Raw genomic sequence first — 13,499 nt, 5'->3', positions numbered from 1 at the left:
CGAACTGACCGTTCCCCCTTTTCTCATGGTTCCTTTAATCGTACACGATGGGGTTGCGGTCCCGGCGGTTTTCCTGCACGCCTGAGGCTACTAAACACACGAACGTTAGGCTGTGTCCTGCCGTCACGCCTCATTCTGCACTTCGTCCTATTCTCCGTAGGAATTTGAACGTGACGCCAGAAGCTGGGGGGAGCCTGTGCCATTTTCTCTTTGTATTCGCCCCTGCGCGGTATTTAGCCACTCTGCCCTTTCGACTTTGACCCTTCGGGCAAGGCCGCTTTTCCGAAGTCGTCGAACTGAACCGCGCGCTTGTTTGGGTGACGTCCCTCCTTTTCCCCCTCCACACCTGGCTCGCCGCTTGTACCTCTCGGAACGCCACCATTGACGTTTCCTGGAACGGATTAACGGCCTAGCCCTTCGTCTTTCTCGAGATGGAGTGGGATCTGCCCTAGGCTTACACAGTGCGGTGCGCTTCCGCTTCTTTCGTTTTCGGCGATGTTTGCTTGCCCCCTTTCTCTCGATGCCATCATCATGTCGCGTCGGAAACTGAGGGGTTGGGAAGCTTGTCGGAGCTAGTGCTACGTTTTCCCCCACGCTCAAACATTTTATACTCGGTGTCACGACGGACTGCCGGGCCAAATCATCTTTGCTAATGCTGATGAAACCATTAACTGGGCCCTCTTCGATGGCATCGCTGCACTCCTGAAGCATCGCGCTCTCGCTGTGTTTAGCCACTGTGCTTACCCTGTCTGCATGTGACGATCTCGAGACGTCCTCTCGAGGCATGGGGATGGTTTCCAGCTCCTTACTGAGCCCATTAGGGCTGCTGGCACACACCTCATCCTCGCAAGGACCGTCTTTTGATACTGTCTCTACCTCGAGACTGGCCAAGGGCTCGTTCTCGACATGCTCTAGATTGACGCCTTCGAGAATTCGCGGGCCCTTTTCGGGCGCAATCTGTTCCTGTCGCGCTTTATGAGGCGCCTCAACTTCCGGCGCTTTGCGACGCGCCTCGCTTTCAGACTCCGGTGCGAGTCTTTCTTTCTTTTTGCAAATAGAAGTTCCGAATCTCCTGATTAGCTCTGCTTTAATAATTTCATAGTTGTTCGCGTGTTGCTCACTGAGTCGCGCAACAACATCCGCTGCCTCGCAGGACAGAACCGTGCGTAGCTTCTGAGACCAGGTGTCTCGCTCACACTTAAGTTCACTACACTTTCGTTCAAAGAGTCTAAGATACAGGCCCATATCCCATGATACCTCATATGGCTGCATGTATCTAGACATCTCGAACTCTGCCTCATTTTCGAGAAGTACTCCTTGCTGGGCTCCCAACCTCATACTCAACTCATAGTCCTGTTTGAAAAACTTTCTCTTGAGGCCTTCTCTTTCGTGTTCACTCTTTCCTTCCATCTGAGCTGCTCTTAGTTTTCTTTCGATGATGAGGTCCCATTCTTCACTTAGTTCCTCATCATCAGCCCCCAAATCATTAATCGCTTGAATGATTATGGGTTTTCGTGCCAAACCCTTTGTATCGATCCCCAATTCCTCACACAACAGCAACAAGTCTGACTTCTGCAGCTCCCGTAAGTCCATGATCGTACTGAGTGCTTGCTACTTCCAAAAATAACTTCCCGAAACGGCGAAACTGAGTCTTTCGGCAAAGTTAACTACCAGTTCTAAATTTAACCCTCTTTTAGAACCTGGTTTACTCCAAGGAAAAGCCAAGCACTCACCCATACGTGATCCATGTCTCGAGCCAACTGCTTCTCTTGGGCCGACTGTTGTTGTCACTTGTAGCTTCGAATCCCAACCGCTGATCACCAGTTGTGGTGATCCCACCGCTGCTACCTGTTGAGGATACGAAAACAAAACCCGGTCTCTTGTGGTAGCGTGGTGTAGCTTCGGGTTGAGGAAACGAGCGCTCACAAGATGGGGATACGAAAAAACAAACAGGTTTATGGCACTATTTACAAATATTTACAGCATGAGGTTAAGAGTTCACAAACCACGAACGTGGTGGTTGAACCGCTACACAGTTCAGAGCCTTCACAAACTACGAACGTGGTGGTTGAACCTTTACTTGGTTCAGAGCCTTCACAAACTACGAACGTGGTGGTTGAACCTTTACTTGGTTCAGAGCGACATCCCGCATTCTGCGGCGCCGTTATAAGCCCTGTCGGGCTCCTCCTTCTTCAGTGGAACACCAATCACACACACACACAACAGGTGAGGGGTACGAGCATGCACGGCGCACGTGAACATCCAATTTTGAGTCAAGATCACTGTACTGAAAGGTGGCGCCAGAGGGGCTCTTGCTCGTCGTGTGTGTTACTGGTCGAGGGGTCCCAAGCTTCGGACAGCAGACATCAAACGGTCCGCCAATCTGTCCGCTCAATTAGCAGGGCACTTTGTGGCGGCGGTCGCCGTTTCTTCAAAGGAAGACGCTGTCTTTGTTGTCCTCTCTGGAACGACTTACAGCTTCGTGGCGACACGACGTCTCGTCCACCGGCTAGCAGGGACAATACCTGGCGGGCATAGGCAGCCGACCAAGCGGCTACCTCATTGAGGACTAAAAGAGTGCCGCTCCCCCGTCATCTCTCGACGCTGGTTCCAAGAAAACCGGGGTTCCAGGCGTGGGAACGCTGCCCGGCTACGCTTCTCAGCGACAGCATGGCGCCTACCGATGGCGGTCATAACAAGGCCCAGCCACTCATCTGCAGGTTTTAAGTGAACTATTGTCCTTCCATCTAATGTGGTGGTGCTTTATATGGCGTGGTAGACTGCCGTGCCACAGCGCCACAGTAATTTAGAGGCCACCATTCTGCAATTTGATTCCACAAAAACCATAGATGCGAGCGGCGCAGGGGGAAAGTTTGCCCGCGTACTGTCTATCTGTGATTGTTTTGGGATTAAGGGCCAAGCTCAGGTATTTCACAAATGAAGCAACCCGTTCAAGTGACGATGCTCGTCACTTAACCGGTCATCACGTGAATACTCGTCAAGGTATCGGCAAGGTTTTCATGCTTAACACTATTGACGCGGTATTTCTCGTTCGTAAAAGAATCAAAGCTCGATTTGATGGGCTTGGATATTTCAACAGCTATCCTGCACCAGCGAACGCACAAAACGTAGGTTAAGGTGCAGCGGTCACATGCGCATGTGTGTGCGTAACTCTCCAAGTGCTGATTCTCCCTAGCATGTGGGAGTTTTGTTCATTGACCATTTCTGATGAAGCAACCATTTCATCGTTGTGACTTGTCTTATCGCAATGCCAGATTTTATCAAATACGAATCATTTCTTAGCGAACTTCGGCGACTTTGAGCGTATCTATCTATCTATCTATCTATCTATCTATCTATCTATCTATCTATCTATCTATCTATCTATCTATCTATCTATCTATCTATCTATCTATCTATCTATCTATCTATCTATCTATCTATCTATCTATCTATCTATATATATATATATATATATATATATATATATATATATATATATATATATATTTATATATATATATCCGCCTACCAATACCACTTTTAACTTTCTTAGCCGTTTTGATAATGGTATCGATACCGAAATTGACATGACATAACAAAACTGTATGGCGAGAATAAGTGACTAGTCACAACTTGAAAATTATGACATGTGTGCCATAAATGTCATGATTCACATTTCATGGTCTTGCTGCTCTTGAGGTGGTTTCGTTCACAAGACATGCTGCAAAACCGGTATGGTATGACATAACTGCATGAAGAACACAAGCGACTGACCCTAACATGACACTCATGACATGCGATGCGTGTCATGTAAGAACATGACTACATGCCCCACTCATGATGCGCTCGCACCCGTTTTTTTAGATTCGCATATACAAAATTTGGTATTACGTGTCGTGAATTGAAGATGAAGGTATGTGACTGGTACAAACATGATAATCATCAGATGCGTGTCATGTAACAAGATGACTACACGCTACGCTCATAGCGCGCTGGCGGCAGATTAGCTACCTCCACATATACCAAACCTAGTATAAGGTGACGTGAATAAATGGTGAAGGTAAATGACAGGTTTGAACGAAAGAATCATGATATGGAAGTCATGTACGACATCATTTACCTCCACCTCGTAACGTTGTGCTGATTTTAAAGTGACATTTCAACTTTTTTTATTCGTCTTTCGCATATCATCGATGCCACTGCACGTGAGAAGTGCCAATTTTCGTTGTCCATGAAACCATGCCCATTGTTCGGGGCCCCCTGTAGCAACTGAATTGTTGCTGTGCTAAGCAGGGGGATGAAAGCCAAGTGCGAGTTTGGAGGAAAAGTATTTGGAGGGATTGATTGATGTGTGGGGTTTAACGTCCCAAAACCACCATATGATTATGAGAGACGCCGTAGTGGAGAGCTCCGGAAATTTCGACCACCTGGGTTCTTTAACGTGCACCCAAATCTGAGCACACGGGCCTACGACATTTCCGCCTCCATCGAAAATGCAGCCGCCACAGCCGGGATTTGAACCCGCGACCTGCGGGTCAGCAGCCGTGTACCTTAGCCACTAGACCACCACGGCGAGGCAGTATTTGGAGGAAAAATTCCACAATTAGATATAAATCAAGAAAGAAATAAAAATAAAAAGAAGACAGAAAGGAGCCTTTTTGACGCTACTGTCAATCATCATGGAGCTCACGTCGCTTCTCCTGATCATATTCAACGGTTTTGTTTTTGTACTTCGTGCATACGTTCGTTACAGTCTTTTATCGGCGAACAAATCTCGAGAGATGTCTGGAAAAGAGAGCGGGACAGACGAAGTAATCGCACAATCGCCACTAGAGCACACAAAAGACGTCCGACTAAGCGATAACGAATTTTCTCGTGACTAGACACTTGCGGAAAGGCGTTAGTAGGCGAGTAGGCACCCGCCGTAAAACCACTGGTCAGTCAGCTGGTGTACACTGGAAAAAATTATTTGGCAGTAGTTTACTTATCCCCTAGTGGCACGCCTCCCACAAAAATTGACATTTATATTAAGTATCAGAGCAGACATCTATTTACGCCAGGTCTGTCAAAGAGCCTGTTGTGCAAAAACTAAGGGAAAGAAGCACTTCGACTGCAAAGTAGTCTGGATAAGAAGAAGAACAGGTGAGCATCAATCCCCTTTCTCATAACGGCAGTGTTCAGTTTCCTTCAGTTGGCTGTGTTGGAGTTACTGCTTGGAGCCCCACCGCGGTGGTATAGTGGCTAAGGTACTCGGCTGCTGACCCCCAGGTCGCGGGATCGAATTCCGGCTGCGGCGGGTGCATTTTTGACGGAGGTGGAAATGTTTTAGGCCCGTGTGCTCAGATTTGGGTTCACGTTAAAGAAACCCAGGTGTTCGAAATTTGCTGAGCCCTCCACTACGGCATCCCTCATAATCATACGGTGGTTTTGAGACGTTAAACCCCACATATGATCGAGGTACTGCTTAGAACTCCAGTGAGTAGGAGTGTAACATTTTCTCATCAGCATTATTTGCAGCAATTCTAGCTACTGCGATGGTAAAAACTAACCTGTGAGCATCAAAACTTAGATCAAAACTATCAGACATCAGGAAATATGTGGTGCGTCATTTTTAGCACATGCCGACGACACAACTAATAATAAAAAGCGCAAATACACCCGGCTAAAATTCCACAATGATGCCAAGTGGTTAGGACGCTCGACTGCTGACACGGAGGCTGTGAAATTGAATCTCGGCCACGGTGGCTCCTTTTTCGGAGGAGACAAAATCCTAGAGGCCCATGTACTTTGATTTAGGAACACGTTCGGAAATAGCCAACAGCCAAAATTTTAGATGCGGAGCATCTAATACTCGAGGCTTGTAGTGCGGCGCCGTTCGCAAGCTTCCTCCTCCTTCTTCCACTATCTGTGCATCCCTTCCTCCTCTACACACCGCGCGCGCTTCACTCCTCCACCATCTGTGCAGCCTTCCTCCTCTACACACCGCGTGCGCTTCTCCTCTTCACGAACATTCGCTAGCTGTATAATGTAGCGCGCATGCGCCGTCACGCTTCGAGAACATCGGCAGCTGACGCGCGTGCATGCGCCGTTGCGCTTCTCCCCCTTCTCGAACATTCGAAAGCTGACGCGCGCATGCACCGTCACCCACCATCTGTGCTGCGCGCGCTTCTCCCCTTCGAGAACATTCTACAATTCTCCTGATTCTCCAGTGGACGCGCATGCGCCGTCGCGCTTCGAGAACATTCAACAGCTGACAGTGCATGCGCCGTCGCGCTGTATATATACTCAAGGTCGGCGCTCGCTCGCTCAGTTGCCGCTCGTCGGTTGGTTTGTACGGCGCGTCGACGTCCAAGGTCGCGGTGAAATGAATTCCAACGAATCCACAAACACAATGATCGACGTCCCTTCGACCAGCGCCACCCTTTCGCATACGTGTGTACGTGTTCACTCATTTAACACCCCCTCCTACAACCACGTTAACCAATTTAGCCATCGACCCAAGTAAGTCGCAATTTAACACCCATTTCACAACCACGTTAACCAATTTAGCCATCGACCCAAGTAAGCCGCACTTTAACACCCCGTTAACCAATTATATGCTCCGCATCCTCCTCAGTGTTCCCCCGAGGGAAGCTGCGGGCAATTTTTTTTAGATCTCTGCTGTGGCGTCCGTCTTAATCATATCGAGGTTTCGGAATGTGATAATGTTAGAAATTATTAGTTTATAGCCAAACCAGCGCTCACTGGCGTTGCATTGCCACATGTCAGTTTTTCGTTGCGACGTCTCTTCTATGCTTACCCATTTTATCCATGCTTGATATTATGTGTAAGAGTAATCTGAGCAGCAACGGCGTTATCTTCACAGAAATGTTCAAAACGTTTCCCGTGTTTCTATGTGTGCCTTTTTGGTATAAATTGGACGCGAAGTCATGCGCCATGTCACGTATATGCCGACACTATATTTGTCGAATTTCTCAAGAGCGCATTGACCTGCTATCTACTGAAAGTATTTAACGAACTGTTCATTGATAAATAAGGGCCAGAGGACTTCCTTATTCGTAGTGGGATTCACTACAAGCGCTGCCGAGAGTGTCGTCAAACTGACTGATGGTGTCAAGATATGACGAAATGCATGAAGAGAAAACGGAGAAAAATGAATGGGATAATGCTGCGTTTTCATTAATGCTTTACTGACACAATTAGCCGTTTCGATAAAAAACTGGAAAAAAGGAACTAGAACAGGAGAGAGCGATGTAAAATATACGCTTCAGCAAAAGTTACTCCTGAAGACAAGTGACGAAGTGTCGTAAAAAAAGGTACGTCTTCGTTTGTCGATGCAACTGAAGGCTGGCTAACACATGTGTTAGTTCGAAAACACACTTACATAAAACACATCAAGCACATAAAAATTCACAAGACCCTTAATAAAATCACCAAACGTGACAACGATGCAATGACCATTTTTGTATTTTTCCTCTTCATTGATTTTACTGATGCCCCACCTCCATAACATTCCTGCGCCTGACACGTGTTTTTACATTGCATTTCTCTGCGGGACACCTTTCTGTAACTCGTGTGGGTTCGTAGGACCGTCTCTGAGATCAACACTTACGTGTTCAAGATACTATGTCGTGTGACATCACAGTGACGCCACAAAACCATGAAATAATGATGCCATCATACCGTCACATCCTCCAATTATTATGATTGATTGCAATACTTGGTGGTGTGGCCTATACCATCGGCGGTAATTTTTCGCGTTTGATTAGTCGTCTAAACCTTTTACATTAAAACGCAAATGAAATTTGGCCTATGGCACACCTTAGCACATGGTGATACTATTCTGGTGGAAGAAATTTAGTGCCTGTGTATGGTGCCCGCAGTGGTTCAATATTAGGTAATCTGTGTGTTTGTTAAAAATTCCTGGCGTTCACGTGAACGAATGCTCAGACAATATCCTGTCTTCCAAAAAATTTTCCTGCCACATCAAAGATGCAAATAAAAAAGATATAGAGTATGTGATAGCGCGTTAGGCGAATATAAATTCGAATTACCTGAAAAAGGATCTCGTGATCGTCTTTCAGCCAGTGCAAAGACAAATGGTGTCATTGTACACGCTTTAAATACCGGATCAAAGCCTTTATATATCTTGACAGTTTTGAAGAGCATCATTCGGCGGTGTTACGTCAATAAGCCGTAACATAATTATGAGTCACGCTTTAATTGGAGTCTCTATAGAACTCTGGACTGCTAGTTATTCCTACACTGGCACACAAAGCAAAGTGCACCGTTGTTCTTGTGATGACGTCCTATGGCTTCACCACCGCTGTGGCCATGAGAGGAACTTGAATGTTCGAGCTTAGCAGCCCAATATTATTAAAACAGTGCAACTGTGCACGCTTCAGGAGGGAGCAACGCTAGAATTTAGAAGAGATGGTAACAGCAGTTATGAAAGGCCATGCCGTATCTCTTCATTTGTTTGTGTGTCTCGAATAAAATGCCGGTAGCTCGATTGAGTAGTGAAATTTGCGTCCTAAATACAAAGTGTACAAACTTCGGAACATTGACGATCCCGTGTGTTTGCATTGTGCTTACCTGATTTTTTTTCCTCGCGTTATATTGTACAGCGCTGCTCTTTTCATTATGTTCAGCTATTTTTGTGTGACTGCATGATGTATTATGGTATATTTTGTTCTTTCCTCATGATGATCATATTTGTTGTGTAATTGTCTAATATCAGTACCGAGCTCTTTTTTATGAGAAAGGTCTTTCGTCGGGCTAGTTGCTAATATATATTGTCAAATGTAAAAACCGCGCAAAGTTGATGACACGAACGAGTAATCATACAGGACTAGTGGAAAACAACTGACTGCTTCATTGCTTCAATGCGATATAAAGAAAAAAAGTGGAGGCTAAAGTGTCACGTGGAATTATAAGATATTCGTCACAATACAATTAGTAGAAGTTGCTAATTACCAATGGTACATTTTTGAGAATGAGCCTAGGGCCATCAGAGATACTTAATATATTCTTCGTTTAGTGTTGGGAATACTAATGTGTGTGGTTTTATGCCTTAGAAGCATCAAACGATTATGAGTACGCCGTAGTAGAGGGTTACGGGAAATTGAACCACCTGGGGTTCTTTAGAGCGCACATAAATCTAAGTACACGGGCATTCGAACATTTCCACCTCTACCGGAAATGCAGCCGCCGCTGCGGGGATTCAATCCCGCGACCTTCGTGTTTTGCTTAGTGTTATGGACTGCCCAAAAACAGATGTGTCCACCCTCAGTTTAATAGCGTAACCATTGGCTAATTGCTGACTCTACACGATTGCGTAATTATTCTAAGACTATGCAGTCCCGAAACTCTGGCGTGCACTCGCAGCTGCTGCATAGAGTGCCATGTTGCTGCCTTGTTTTAGGCGGTGGTTGTATAGTCGCTGGTTAATACGATGGCCCGTTTGTCCAAAGAACACCTTCAATGTGGTGTTTGCTACAGTGAACGTGAAGGAACGGAGCTCGCGCGTGCCCATAGTTTGGCGTGCATTAATAACACGCTCCAAAACGACCTATAGTACTTATGGGGCTCAAATGCTGAGCCACAGGTCGCGGCATCGAATGCTAAGCAGCATGTGTGGCCACTGGCGTTTCGCTTTCACTTCTCTCCCGTAGGTCTGCACTTAGCACCGAATGCGACGCCGTGTCGTAGCGTCATGTCGAAGTATTCACTCCTGAAATGAAGTTGAAACTTACTGCAGAAAGCTTTCCCAATAAATTACTTAGGGCTCTCTATTGCTTGACAGTATTTATTATGGGTACGAAATTGCAAAACTTCAATTAACGCTGAAAATTGGAGGTGTTCAGCTTACTCCATAAGGCAAAATGTAACAAAAGAAGAAGAAAAAACCCTTTTCTTGTTACTTCAGAAGCTCGCCCTTGACTGTAGGCTTGCTTGCATTAAACTAACAAGTGGCAGTTGCCTTGTGGGTATGGCGCTCGTCTGCTAATCCGCAGGTGTGCCATTGAATCCCGGCTGCGGATCACATCTTAGATGGAGGTGAGAATGCTCGAGGTACGTGTGAATAAATTTAGGCGCACATCAAAGAATCCGTGCGCGTCGAAAGTTCAGGATCCTTTCACTACGGCATGTCTCAAAATCATATCCCCATGGAGTCATGTTAAAGCACTTTTGATATCATTATTATATTTCAACTTGACCTTTTCAACTCACTAAAAGACGCCTCGTAAGCCAGAAGACATGCAACAAAAGACAACACTGTAGACGAAACCGCACAAGTGTTAACATCTCGTTAATATCGCAGGCACAATTTATGACCTGCCTAATTCTTTATCAATGCGCATGAGTCCTAATATGCACTGAAAAAGTGAGGTATTTAACCTGGCAAGCTTGGGCAAGGTCTGATAGGTGAATGTTGTTAAAATAAAATGAAGGGTGTAGCTCTTTAAAAAGTGCCAGTTAATGATTGTATTTCTTGATTGCTTTTTTTATTTCGCAGTGATGACCCGAAACCGGAACTTGGCATTGTTTGTAGATATTTTATATCCCCCAGACCTGCAATAGCTCGAAAGAAAACTTGTAAAAGATTCACCTATTAGTATGAAAGGTGCTGACCTCAAACCTGGTGTTCTGACGGCTCACTCATGCCAACTATACTGTCATTGATAGATCAATTGATTGATATATAGGGCTTAAAGTCCTTAAACCACCACATGATTATGAGAGACACCGTAGTTGAGGGCTCTGGAAGTTTTGACCACCTGGGGTTGTTTAACGTGCACCCAAACCTGAGCATTCGGACCTTCAAAATTTTCGCCTTTATTGAAAATGTTTCTTGTACTGTCTCGTGGATGTATATTACGTCTTAAATTTAGCCCTTCCTACAACGTAAACCGACAAGATTGTTCACGTACGTAACGCACTGTATTATAGAATACTTAATAAAGGGACGTCGACAGTATGTCTCAGCTATTTTTTGTTAGTGACATTAAAAATATGCTAATGATCTTTATGCCGACGCAACGAGATGTCTTTTGCGGACTGAGACAACGCGTAAGCAGCAATAATTTTGTGTTCTTCCTAATTGGACCAGTATTCATAACAAACACGGTGCATGAAAAAAATGCATTGATAGATCCGCTTGTAAAACATCCAATTATGCAGTGGTTAGCTTTCTGACTATTATGTATGGGGATTCTCCTGCTTTTTGCAGATGCACGCTATGCAGATTTCTATACCACGTGATACTTCCGCTCGTGCTCCGTGATGGCAGTTCGCTTTAGGTGCCGCCAACGACCACTTTTCATTGGGCCAAGTGTGCTGCCGATCGAAAGGCAACAGGACAGCGCAGATGGCGGCGGCTGTGCGATAATGCATCCGTCGCTTGCGGTGGCTCATGAAATAACTGATGCACCTGCTCATACCTTTTATGAAGCTGCGAAGGCAGCGCTTGCTTGTACGCGGAACGCTGGTGTGCACTGCGATCGCCACTTCATCATCGCTCAAAGGAACTGTGATAAAAAATCTTGGTGACCTGAAGAACACTAGGTAGGCGCTTCGTAATTTGAAAAAAGGTAAATTTTTTTCTTTGCAATGTGGGAAGGGTGTGCCTCCGTGAATATTTTCCACATTCGCTCTTTCCTTAAACAGGATTTTCTGTGTCTCAAAATCAGTTTTCCCGAATAAAAGTAGTGATTAAAAACGCAACCCAGCGCAAGGCCGTCGTATATGGTCACTGTGCTGACGACCTGTTTTCGACAACAACAAAAAAGAAACACATAGGAAAGCCAAAATGCTTGTCAAGGGTCAGCTTCAGGATACTTCTAAGGCAGTCTCAAGACACTGACTCTTATAAATACACTTCGTCTTCGGAGTGCACCGATTTGAACACTTTCAGCTTCTATAGCTTTTTTACACCTGTTTGTCGTGCTTGTCGATAATTTGAGATGCTAAAAGTAAAGAAGGTCTTCAGCTAATGTGAATGTGAAGAAATTCCAATGACGAAACGATGCACTGATAGCCGAACCAGCAACGTCTCCACCAATGAAGCTCGCGGCTTTTTCAGCATGCTTTGAGATCAAGGGTGACTGCGAATACGGTCTAAAAGACTAGACTATGATTTGTGACCAATGGGAGCAAATAGCACGTGTGAACTGCGCAGTGCGAATTTGCAGTGAAAAGAAACACCATTAATGAGACTTTGTTGTCTACGTTTAGATTCAGAGTCTTAAGGATTGTGACTTTGTATATTCTCCTTGCATTTAGTGGTATTAGTTGAACACAAGCCAAAACAATGCAAAACGGTGTTGAAGCCTCGTTAAACTACATTCGATTCGCTTCGAAGTGTTTACTACACTCGACAACGCATTGCGAATGGAATTGAACGACAGCTCACAAAAGAAGCGAGGTAAGCACTACGTGACGCTGAAAACTGAAAAATTCATTTTGGCTTTATTTACTTGGCTTGTAGCTACTAAATAAAGTATTTTATTGCGTTTGAGACCATGTATTTGCTGTTCAGTCGTTTTCTAACTTAAACCTAATTTTTTCAAGACTGTGTTTATAACTTAGGTACCATTATTTCCTACGTATTTCAGGATAATAAATTGATTATCGTTTTGTATTCTGCGTACTTCTGTACCTACTGAACCATAATTATGGTAATTCCCCTTGCATGTTTTGTGCTATAAATTTTGAAAAACGTCAATGAACTTAATATCTAGGTCCTCGGAGTGAAGAATTGGTAAAACTCGTAGTATTAGGCAGACTTTAATAAATATGCTTCAGCTAAAATTGCAGAAACGTTGGATAAAAATAATGCATAGACTCGGCGATATATCTCTTTTATCCACTGCAGAAACGGTACCTCAAAATGACTAAAAACTGCGTGAGACGTATGGGGTCCACGCGGTGCCACCATCACTTTGAGAAGCAATGTACTTTTTTCAAACGACGAACTTCGCAGGTTAAGGAGCTGTGTTTAGGTTTGTCTTATTAGCCACAGCCATGCAATTAGCAGAAACACATCTGCCACTCTGCGGACTGTATACTCCGTCTTCAATTTGTGATGCAACATGAACAATAACTAGAATGATATATGTCCTGCGAACAATCCTCAGTCTTCTGCTCCATGACGCGCAGATTTGACATCGGCGCGAAGCATAAAACTAATGAAAGCTCAGAGATTTCGTTAGCTTATAGTACAGCTACCGTTTCAAAAAGATACCTTCAATGAGTAATCATAAGAACAGGTTTTATAAAATGACCACTTGGTTAACAAGAGAACGAACACAAAGTCAATACAGCGATATTACGTGAAGTTTAAATAAATTGCAGTGAAAACATACGCGTAATCACAACTGGATGTCGTTGCTTTCAGAAAACCCGAAGGGCTATGACACATCGATTTCCAGCCTACCAACTAATAGACGGAGTGCCTAGATGCATCAATGTGAATGCCGATACGCTGAGAGAGA

General features: G+C 44.8%; 1 protein-coding gene across 3 annotated transcripts in view; it reads left to right on the top strand.

The window, feature by feature from the left end:
• LOC119186385 (3-beta-hydroxysteroid sulfotransferase) overlaps positions 1 to 13,499 on the top strand; it is a 37,058-nt gene that overhangs the window by 13,843 nt on the left and 9,716 nt on the right. Inside the window, exon 1 of one of the 3 annotated variants that reach the window (XM_075888586.1) lies at positions 4,929 to 5,145. The exons of the other annotated variants lie outside the window; for them this stretch is intronic. The gene's annotated coding sequence lies outside the window, so the exon portion shown is untranslated. Of the gene's footprint in view, positions 1 to 4,928; positions 5,146 to 13,499 lie in introns of those variants that run through there. 3 annotated transcript variants of the gene reach the window in all.

This window comes from Rhipicephalus microplus, chromosome 3, assembly GCF_043290135.1.
Source record: "Rhipicephalus microplus isolate Deutch F79 chromosome 3, USDA_Rmic, whole genome shotgun sequence".
Lineage (NCBI taxonomy): Eukaryota > Metazoa > Arthropoda > Arachnida > Ixodida > Ixodidae > Rhipicephalus > Rhipicephalus microplus.
Note: the sequence above shows the minus strand (reverse complement) of the source record. Positions and strands in the feature narration are given on the sequence as shown.